This window comes from Nicotiana sylvestris, chromosome 2 (genome assembly GCF_000393655.2).
Source record: "Nicotiana sylvestris chromosome 2, ASM39365v2, whole genome shotgun sequence".
Taxonomy (NCBI): domain Eukaryota; kingdom Viridiplantae; phylum Streptophyta; class Magnoliopsida; order Solanales; family Solanaceae; genus Nicotiana; species Nicotiana sylvestris.
This window is the reverse complement of record NC_091058.1, coordinates 88,560,150-88,572,235: the sequence shown is the minus strand read 5'-3', so window position 1 is coordinate 88,572,235 and position 12,086 is coordinate 88,560,150.

The following is a 12,086-nucleotide window of genomic DNA, read 5'->3' as shown; positions in this document are numbered from 1 at the left end:
TACAACATCTGAAATACTAAACCTGGACCATTAAGGTCATGACTTGAATAACAATAAGCCATATAAATAAAGGTAGACGAGCCAAAATAATAAAGTACTAGCTGGCCGACGAGGCCATGACTGGAGACATACATGCCTATATATATATATATATATGCCAAGTCTATGGGCTGGAGACTAGAAGTTGTAAAAAGAAACCTAGAATACTGTGTCCACACTAGCCTCTAAGAGTGTCATAATCATTGTCGAGACAAGGCCCCGACTATACCCAAACTGTACAACAAAAGTAACCATCCTATGAAAACTCCAGGAAGAGGTGGAGCTTACCAACTCATAGTTGAACCCCAACATCCTAGCGAAAGGGTCGATCAGAGTCCCTACCTGGACCTGCACGCACAAAACAAAAATGCAGTGTCCCCAGGCAACGGGACATCAGTACGAATAAAAATGTACTAGTATGTAAGGCAGAAAGTAGAATCATACATAGCTGATGAAAAAAAGTAATAGAGATACCACTTGACACTGACACTCTGATAGCCTCCATGGCCGACATCAGACCTCATGGTAATCAAATATGCATGGTATGCTCGTGTAATCGTATGTCGTGAATACATATATATTGATGCAAATGCATGACATATCCAACCAAATGCTAGAAATGGCGGTCTCTTCCGGTAGCTAACCGGTATCATATTGCCAACCTGTGGCCATCTGTACAATATATATAGTTTTTCGGGCAAATAGGCCCCTTACCTCCGATTATAGCTCGAAGTTCATGCATAATATGCCATGTATGATATGAACTTTGAATGCATATAATAGTCCATAACAAGAACTTAGCCAACCTTGGCTCATAGGTACTTTTATTCTCATAATCTCATAATTATCTTCGTATCGCATACAGTTGTCTCGTGGAACCTCATATGCTTTTTTTTTTTTTTGAATAAGCTTGGAAACTTAACTCGACTTTTAGAAAGATAACTTAACTCTGAAGAGGTTGATAAAAAGCGTAAGGTGCTTCACTTAGTCCTTATACCTTATCTTGATATTTAATAAAAGAAAGTATTTTAAAAAAAATCAAGTGTTTTAGTAGTTTAAACATAAAAATTATATTTGAGATTTTTGGAAATCGACGTGTCACTTTAGAGATTTTAAGATACACTTTAACAAGGGAGAATGACTGATCGCAAATACTAAATGCCTTTATTTTCTAGTTACACAAACCAAAGACGAATAAGAATTCACATATATAGACATATAGTTAAGAAAGTCGACAAAATGACATATATAGATGTCGAATACCCTATTTAACCGAATGAGTGGAATATCAACCTAATAGCATCATGAAAGTACTTCAGCTACGATCCCAATGCCTTTCACAGAAGGTCTTTCTAGCAATAGAATAGTAAAATATCACATATGACGTCTTAGGAATTTCCCAGAATTTGTGCTAAAAGGAAGGACAGAGCTTAGCCTTAACATACCTTTCCAACGAACGTCCGAATGCCTGTAGTTCCTTCACGAAAGTTGTTCCTTACGTCCTAAGCTTTGAAAATACTATATATATGCAGCTTATACACACCTATAAATAGTTCATAATTGAGTTTAGATCGGCAGATTTGCCATATGACCCTAACTTGACGAAACGTCCGTAGATCTTTGTAAAAGCAATCATAAAAGAGTTCCAAGATGATTACTTTGGCAAACCAAGTATAAAGCTTGAAGAACCAGCAAGAACAACAAATTCCTATCTTCCAAGAATAGCTCCAAACACAGCTAATGGAAGGGGGAAACGATTGCAAAGCGTAGAGATTGAGTTTCTAGGCACGGGGACAAACTTTAACGGTAGAAATCGTTAAAAACGTACCTTAATCACTCAAGACCACCATAGAACCCTCTCTTCAGTTCCCTCACTGTTTTTGGATGAAAATGAAATGTTTTTAGGTTTGAAAAGTCGAATTTTCTGACTTATACTACTTGTTTGACCCGACCCTGTTCGTGACCCGGTTTCTGCCTGGACAGTCCGCGGTAAAACAGTCATAACTTTTTACTCCAATATCGGGTTATGTGAGGTTTTTTTGGTTGCGAACTAGACTCGTAGTCCTTTGATTTGATAGGTTGTGGGTCTCATAAATCATTATATATTGGGAGAAATGATCTGATACATTTGACCCAAAGTTTAGAAAATTTATTAGAGAAATTTACGATAACCTTTGCCGACCTTTATTTCGCAACTTGCTTGATTCCAAAACTTAACATGTGACCCGTGTGATATTATAATACCTCATAACATATTATTCTTAGCATATTAGACACTCTTGGTCTTATCCCACATGTGTAAATTAACTTAAACCTTTCGAACGCGCGGGGTGCCACCCGAGCTATTTCTTTAACCATGAACCTTTGTTTAAGGGATTCTTTTGACCTACAGCTTTAGTTTAGTTCCTTGATATTACCACACATTTTCATTCTTATTCTCCTAATGTGCTACACCCAATCATATATACCTTATATAACCACGTTACGTTACGTATATTACGTAAGAGAAAGAGAAAAAAAACATGGGGTCTCATAAAAATGTCTCTATTTTTTACAGTCCACGAACATAGAAGACCGGGTAAGGAATTTTGTTAACCCAAGAGAAGGTGTTAAGCATTCCTGGGTTTCATGATTTTAGCACGGTCGCTCAACTATTAATAATTAGCGTAATTATTTGATTAATTACATATTTAGAACATATTGTGTATTTTTAAAACTTTTAACCGCTTTTAGTATTTATGAAATTATTTCTGGAACAAGTCACGTTGTCGTACACTTGTCATTTTGGTACACGTTGCAAATCGCGCCACATGAAATGCACCTGCAATTTACGACATGTTTATTTTTATCATTATTTAAAGTTATGGTCGAGTCACGTGAAATGCGCACTCGAATTGGGGATTACGTATCGTGACCATGCCACGGGAACCGTACCCATAGCCACGATAATTCATTTACGCATCTAAAAGTTTGCCAATCCGAGTGTGATCCATTTAAGCATGCTACTATCGATCAAATTCATGAGAGTAAGAATAAAAGAGCAACAAAATTATCTAAGCCCAATTCCCTCCACGTTTTAAATGCTAACTCCCACAACTGAAATAGCTAGAGTTCCATTCAATCTACTTAATTATGTCAATTTGATTCTTTATCATCAAAATGGTAACTGTGAAACCTTAAACAATTATATCTTAATGAAGTAGTGAAACATGGAATCAAAAACTCATTTTAACCATAAAAAACCCATACAAAACATATTTAAACTAAACAACGTACAAACAATAATCATCAACAAAAGCAAATATTACCAAGACATTCAAAAAAAAATAGAACAATGATATATTAACTCATACGATCCACAAACAGAGCAACGATAAATTAACAAAATAATAAGGGTGTGATGTTAAGCAAATAAGAAGTAGAAGGAAATAAGAAATCGACCTCAAACGAATCTGAAGTTAATTGTGCGACAGCTTTGAAACACAAGCGTCAGAACCGCGGACAAGATCTCCACTGGGATGCCTCGCCGGAAACCTCAAGCAAGAAATCGCAATGTACAACCTCAATCAACCTTAAAGATGAAATAGGAATACTGTGGGGCAAGGGAAGTTGGGACTTGGGAAGATTTCCAAACTTTAATGAAGGGAGTTCACTTCAAACGAATTCATATTAAAAATTGAGTTGGTAGGGAACGACGGCTATTAACTGGTTGAAAACAGAAGGAGCAGCTAGGTTAGGAGTCCTCTTGTGTGTCTCTATCCACTTTTGAGAAAAGAAGAATCGACCATCTTTAAAGGGTAGGCACCGTTCTTAGCTTTAGTAATTTCGGAATTGCTTTTTTTCTTTTTGCTTAAGAATTCCGAAAGTCTGCCACAGCTAGGTTAAGAATTAGGTTGTAATGGTTGAAGCTTCTTTCTCTAAAGAAAATGACAATAGAGAGCTCTTTTTTTTGGGAAGTGCTACTGATACCTTTTCAAATCAGAGAATAAGATATATAAAAGATGTAGGGTTTTGGGAGGAGGAAATCTGTTGGTTTTTGGCTATTGGGATCAGGTTTAGCCCAATTTGGGCCATGACTTGGACATCTGAATCAAGCAAGACTTTTAGGAGAACTAGTCCAAATTAAATCTTCTTCCTTTTCTTGGTGACTTTGATTTTCTTTTGTTGATTAATAGATGAGAATAAAAATACTACTCTTAAACTTGAATAGCAAGATAAATTGCTAATCTCTCAAAATTTACTTATCAAACTAATATATTTTTTTTGGAAAATATTTTCTTTCTTTGTAAATGAAGATAAAGCTTATATTAAAAATGTGACTCTTTTTTGTTGTTTTCAATTTTCTTAAGTAAAATATATAAAAGGAGAAATAAGAGCTAAAATATGTAGATTAAACTTAAAATATATTTACATACTAAAAGGTGATGAAAAAAACTCAAATATAGTCTAGGTACTCACAGCTACCCCTCTTTGTTTGAAAACATGAAGAGTTTTCAGGCAAAGACAAAGTGAACCGTGTGACTAATTTTTGACCATATCATTATTCAAAAGAGGAAGAAAATAAAAGAAAAAGGTGCAACCGAGTCCTGGTTTTGGACAGCCTACATATCCCGGGTTATAAGGGAATCAGGTCACGTGTAGTTCAAAAGTGAATGAAGTGATGGAGTATATGGAGAGGATTAGAGTCTCGAGAAGGGTTCCGTCGAGGCTCCGATCCGCAGTTCCTGTTATTACATCAGAATCAAAAAGAACTAAACAAACCTATCAGCTATGAGTTACAAGATTCCTATCTATAAATCTGCTGAAGCTTAATCTTGAGTCTTAAATGGTTCTTCATGCAGACTTTTGATTTGAACCTTGATGCTCGCTAGCTACGGGTGCTAATTCATTCTTCCATATGTTCTTCGGATCAAGACCAGACACGCACTGCTCGTTACTTCAGCCATGTCTTGAGCAGTTCACATCTTTCACATGCTTCTGCATTTTAGATTCACTTTTTTTTCCTTTCTTTTATTCTTGATTGAGACTTATTTTTGGTTATCTCGAACCCTTGTCGACCCGCATTCTTGAGGTGAGCTTCTGCTACTTCTAACTTGAATTGACAATAGGACTGGAGGTTGCCCCTATTCTTCAGGAGGGATCCTGTTGTCTCTGACTAGAACTCGAGATGAATTCCCTCATTCTCCAGGTGGACGCCTACTACTGACTTAAAACTTCAAATGACTCTACAATGAATTCTGAAATGAGTTCCCCCGTTCTCCAGGTGGGCGCCTGCTATGGAATTAAAACTTGAAACTCTTGAAATAAATGCCCTCATTCTCCAGGTGGGCGTCTGATACTACAACAAAACAGACAAAACAAAGAAACTTTTCTCCCCCAATTTGCACTAGGAAGATTTGTGAGTTACTAGTAGAATTATAAATCACCTATGCTATTGATAAAGGATGCAATGATGAGAGTAAAATTTAAGATATGGCTAGGATGTGCATCTCCTACGAGTAAAACCAAGAAAATTTCGATTAGCAAATGCGTCTGCTAAAAAAAACTGAATGACCCAGACTGGAAGTGGGTCTCCTAGGGGTGAAACTTGAATAATCCAAACTAGGAAGTGCGTCTCCTTGAATGGATCATACTAGAAAGTGCATCTCCTAAGGTGAAATCTTAATTTAGGAAGTGTGTCTCCTAAAAGTATATCCTGAAAGACCCAGACTAGGAAGTGCGTCTCCTAAGGGTGAAACCTTTAACCTAAAATTAGTTAGTGTGTCTCCTATTAAAATCTAAAAACCCCAATCTATAAAGTGCGTCTCCTAGATTTAATATTGAGCTTACGAAAAACTATAAACTAAGCTTGACTACAGTAAAACCTGACCCTATTCTCCAGGCGGGACCCCTAATTTCAAGAAAACTGAAGATTGATAACATAAGAAAACTAAAAATTGACCCTTTTTTTCAAATCCATTCCCTTTTTTATTATCCTAGGAGAAAATTCACCAGACTAGGTTTTAATCTTAGGAGAAAGATTCATCACACTAAGACGTTTATCTTAGGAGAAAATTCATCGGACTAGGTTTTCTATCTTAGGAGAAAGATTCATCAGACTAAGATTTTGATCCTAGGAGAAAGTTCATCAGACTTGGTCTCTTTTTTTTGGGGTATCTTAGGAGAAAGATTCACCAGACTAAGATTTCTATCCTAGGAGAAAGTTTATCAGACTAGGTCTTCTATCTAAGGAGAAAAATTCATCAGACTAAGATTTCGATCCTAGGAGACTAGGTCTCTTTTCTTCTTTTTTTTTGGTATCTTAGGAGAAAGATTCATCAGACTAAGATTTCTATCCTAGGAGAAAGTTCATCAGACTAGGTCTTCTATCTTAGGAGAAAGATTCATCAGACTAAGATTTCGATCCTAGGAGAAAATTCATCAGACTAGGTCCTTTTTCTTTTTGTTATCTTAGGAGAAAGATTGATCAGACTAAAATTTCTATCCTAGGAGAAAATTCATCAGACTAAGATTTTTATTGGAAGAAAATCCATAAGACTAGAACTTTTTATCCTAGGAGGAAAAATGTGAAGAGCAATGGCAATATTTTATGCACATTAGCAAGACAAATAAAGGCAAAGATTTGAGAAACTTTCCTTTGTCGGCTCTTCTCTTCTCTTTTTTTTAAACCACTTTCGTTGCACTGCATTGTTCCTGTTCAAACAAAGAAAATTTTGTCAGTTTTGAAAGTGGTGGTCAGTTTGTGGCCTTGAGTCTTGAGCAGCTTGACTTTTGCTCAATCAGTTTGAATCGGTCTCAAGAGACTTTTGTTCTGCACAAACTCTGGTTGTTTCACACCCAGTACCATTCGTATTTGTGGCCCAATTAGTCTTATCCCAAATGGAGATCTTTGCTTAGCTGACCTTTTCTGATATCTTGAATGGCTTCTTGCTTTTTGAGCAATTTATTTGTCATAGAGAATCACAAGTTATCTTTACTTGCGCCAAGTAGGCTGACAAGTGTCTTTTGGGGGGGGGGAAGCCTTTGCTTGAATCCTCAAGGCATGTTGACTGTAACACTTGAGTGTGCTGGCCAAATTTACTTTGTGCAATCGAAAAATTAGTAGCAGATTTTGAAATCTTTTCTTACTTGTTTTGACAAGGACTGACTCAGAATGATGGGACACAAATGATGCAAAGAAATAATATACAAAGGAATACCTATGTCGGGAAGGACGAAAGGAAGAATTTTTTTATTTTTTATTTTTATTTTTTTACGGTAACTAGCCTTAATGATCATGACATGTATTTTGGACTTAACGGCCTGATCTATCAAATTGACTGAATCTTCCCTTTTACCATTCTTATGACTTTGAAGTCGGGCTTCTTTGTGCCAATCCTTTGCATCAACTTCACGACTCACTTTCGACTAGTGGTGCCCCGGAGAGTTTTCACCGACAACTCTCTCTTATTTATTTATCTCTACTTATCGTCATCTTACACTGCCGTGAGGGTTTTTACTAGTAAGACTCTCTCATTTTTCTTTCTTTTCCTCCTTTTTTTTGAGCAACTTGACAGTGTTTTACGTCGTGTAACAACTGTTGCTCATTGCGGATTTCCATTGGCATTCTCAAAACTGATCAGGAGGTCTTGTTTGGGAGTCTTTTGGATATGGTTAGAAAGAAAGGACGACATGAAGGCTCAAAGTAGACTCAATATGATGGGTTGTACACTTACAACTCTTGGAATTGTCTCTTTTAAAAACTAAAACAAACTCATGCCCCAGTTTTGGATACTGTTTTTTTTTCTTTTCCTTTTTTTTATGAATTATTATTTGGTTACGAACCGTGTAAGGCTGCCTACGTATCCTTTTTTGAAGGAATCGGGTCAAACATAGTTCAGACATCTGACCTAACTTTTTTTTTAATTCTTTTTTCTGTTTTTTTTTCTTCTTTTTTTCTTTTGTTTTCAGAACAAGTTTCCCCAACTTCTATTTTCTGGGGGCATGGACTTTTGCCTGTTCTTTTCTTCTTCTTTTTTTATTTGAACTTTCTAAGAGTTTGCCCCAGTTTATACTCTTGGGGCATGGACTTTTCTTTTCATTTTTTTCATTTCATTTTCTTTTTGGACTTTTAACTCTAAACTTGATTCGAAAAGAGAGTACTCAAAGAAAATAACACATGCTCAAAAGGGGTAATAAAGGGTATAAAGTAGTTGGGTAGCAGAAAAAGGGTCTCCTTGCCTCGAGAATGACAATCATGTTAGCCCTTCAGAATCACGACATTGATGGACATGTTGCTTTCTGAGTGTGTCGTGGTCGAAAGATACTTTCCATCCATTAAGGTCAAAATTTCCACCATTCTTCAATTGATTCTTCCTCAAGCCCGATCTTCACAACTATTTGAAGGTAAAGATCATTAACCTCCACGAGTATGACTATTCAAGTTCCACGTGAATTTTGCTCAAGCTTAATTCCAATTAAAGTGATATTAATTGAAATGAGATTATTTATTTAATCAAAGTCGCTACTTGGGATAATTTATGGTGTCCCAAGTCACCGGTTTATTTTAAATCCCAAATCGAGGAAAATGACTCTATTTTTTACGGTCCGCGAACATAGGAGGTCGAGTAAGAAATTCTGTTAACCCGGGAGAAGGTGTTAGGCATTTCTGGGTTTCGTGATTTTAGCACGATTGCTCAACTATTAATAATTGGCGTAATTATCTGATTAATTACATATTTAGAACCTATTGTGCATTTTGAAAACTTTTAACCGCTTTTAGTATTTATGGAATTACTTCTAGAAAAAGTCACGATGTCGTACACTTGTCGTTTTGGTACACGTTGCAAACCGCGCCACATGAAATGCAACCGCAACTTACGACATATTTATTTTTATTATTATTTGAAGTTATGGTCGAGTCGCATGAAATGTGCACTCGAATTGGGGATTATGTATCGTGACCATGCCACGAGAATCGTACCCATGGCCACGATAATTTATTTACGCACCTAAAAGCTTGCCTATCCGACTGATCGGCCTAAGCATGCTACTATCGATCAAATTCATGAGAGTAAGAATAAAAGAGCAACAAAATTATCTAATCCCAATTTTCACCACGTTTTAAAAGCTAACTCCCACAACTGAAACAGCTAGAATTCCATTCAATCTACTTAGTAATGTCAATTTGATTCTTTATCATTAAAATAGTAACTGTGAAGCCTTAAACAATTATCTCTTAATGATGTGGTGAAGCATGGAATCAAAAACTCATTTTAACCATCAAAAACCCATCCAAAATATATTTAAACTAAACAATGTACAAACAATAATCATCAACAAAAGAAAAATATTAACCAGGACATTCAAAAAAAAAACAGAACGATAATATATTAACTCATACGATCAACAAACTGAGCAATGATAAATTAACAAAATAATAAGGGTGTGATGTTAAGCAAATAAGAAGTAGAAGGAAATGAGAAATTGACCTCAAACGAATCTGAAGTTAATTGTGCGACAGCTTTGAAATACAAGCGTCAGAACTGCGGGCAAGATCTCCACTAGGATGCCTCGCAGGAAACCTTAAGCAAGAAATCGCAATGTACAACCTCAATCAAATCAAAATAAGCTCCAACGCCACCCCACCCCCTCCCCCAAATAAGAATAAGCGTTGTCCCCAATACTTAAAAAAATAAAATTCAAGGAAGGGAAAGAGTAGAGAAAACTCCCTATGGTGCCTCAGTGTCCATAGCATCATCACCACCCTCAGGATCCTCCAACTGCATCTCATCGTCCTCTGCTCGGGGAGTAGCTGGGTTGATGAACATCTGTAACACTGCCTAGGCAGTGTGGGCTGATAACTAGGGTTTTTAATCTATTTTATACTCCTTTTTGCTTGAGTTTTGGACTAAAAATGTATACAAGTAATCCCAAAAGCTTACATGTTGTGCTTGTTTGCAGTGATTGGTCAAAAAGTGACAAGGAAGTCAAAACCAGCTCAAAAAGTAGTGAAACCTGCTCAAGTACCAGGAGAAAACCCCTTCCCTAGTGCCTCTTTAACCATTTAGAAAACCTTACAAGCATTCATACTTAGTTTAATTTCGCATCTAATTAGCATAAAATTAGAAGCAACAAACAAATAAATATAATTGGAAGTGTAATTAAGAGCACTACGCACTGCTAATTTAGATAGGAATCCAAATCCCAAACATTCTAGCTCCCTGTGAATTCGATCCCAACCTTCTCGAGTAAAAGCTGCATCGATTGCTTTTACCACTTTGTAGTGGTGTAGGGTTGGACCCGATCATTGGCAGCAAGGTCTGGCTCCTCAGACTGGCCAGTTGCTGCCTCTGGTACTGATGGTGTTGCTGGTGCTGACTCTATTAGTAGATCAAGTGGAAGATCCCCAGCTGCTGCTATCTTGGTCATCTGCTTGGTCAACTTGTCAAATGCTTTATTCGAGGTCTGTGATTTCCTCATTTTCTTTACTTATTTCCCTAACACCTCAATTACTCCCCAATGTGCCACCAGAGTTTCCATAATAGTCTGTTGGTTTTCTAAAATCTTCTTCAAGGTCTCCTCCACTATGGGAGAAGTCTGGGGTGCTGGGGTGGAAGACTGTGCTGCAATAACACTGGACAAGTCAGCCATCTTTGTAGTAGCTGTCTGCATACAGTTGTTGATACCTTCTAGAGTCTGGGAGACTCTCAGCGCTGTGAGTGGATAAGTGGAAGATGAAGGCACTGAAGCTACTGGTGGCCCAGATGATGAAGGTGGAGGTATGGCAGCCGTACTACTAGATGGCCCGACTAAAGTGGCAAGCATGTCAGTTGAAGGTACGACTGTTGAAGCTGTAGCTACCACTAAAGGCTCTTCAGACTGGCCCACGATAGTAGTTGACTGAGCCTTTTTCTTGTTCTTTGGGTTTCTTGGGTCCTTGAGAGAGTACCATGAAAAGGGCTGGTTTGCCCAACCTTTATATCAAAGTTCCTTGACTCAACTCCCGCATCTGTGAGATATTCTGTGATGGTGTTGGGGTACGGGTAGGAACTCTCACCCTGCCTACCTATCAAAGACATCTTGGCCAATATAACGGTACCCACATTGATTGGGTACCCGGCCATTATGGATGCAACTAAGACTGCCCGAGGGATTGGAAGAATGTTTTCATTTCTGCTCGGGTCTATCCGGCTACATACAAATATTTGCCAACCCCTGGCTTCAAAATTGAGGGTGTTCCGTTGAATGGAAACCCCTGCTATGATCCATGGCGGTGGTGGTCATAGAGCTGCTAAGCTCTCGGCTAGCCAAGGGCAAACTACATCACCCATTTGAAACTTTTCCAGGTATTGTACCGGCTCCATATCCTCGAGCCCTAAGTAAGTGTTGAGTGATACTTGATCAAATCTCACTTTCAAATTTCTCACTTTTGTCATCTTAGTCCCCTTTTTGACGTGCACCACATTGGCGTAGAATTCTCAGACAAGTGCTCCTTTGCGTCCACTACGCTTTGACTGAACCATGTCCACCTTTTTCTCTCCTGAAATTTTCTTGCCACATTCGAGTTGTATCTATCAAATTCCTTCAACTCAAATTTACGCTCAAGAGTGAGCGATTTTTGGGTTCATCATTCTTGAAACATGTTGAAAGCATTCAGGCTCACGAATCTATTTTCCCAGACTTCCTTCTTTTTTGACCTCTCAATCCGACAACTCAGCTATCACCCCCTCGACCGTCATCATGTATATCAGCAGGTATAGCATCACATCATCAATTGGAATAGGTTCTACGGGGGCATGTGAGGAAGAAGGCTCTGAATCTTGGCTATCCTCTTCCGAACCCTCAGAAGAGCTAGCAGAGGAGGAGGGTTCATCTCTCAGTTGTAGTCTACCCGGAAGCTATTTTTGTTGGGATTGTGCTTGCACAGAGTTGCCCTCTGAGGCTTCCCTAGACGGGAGATATTCACCGGATTCTGACGGTTCTGGGACTCTGTTGGCAGCTGCCTTCTTGTTTATCGCTTTTTGGATAGAAAGTGGTAGGTTGCTCATTCCTAGGCATCGGGAGGG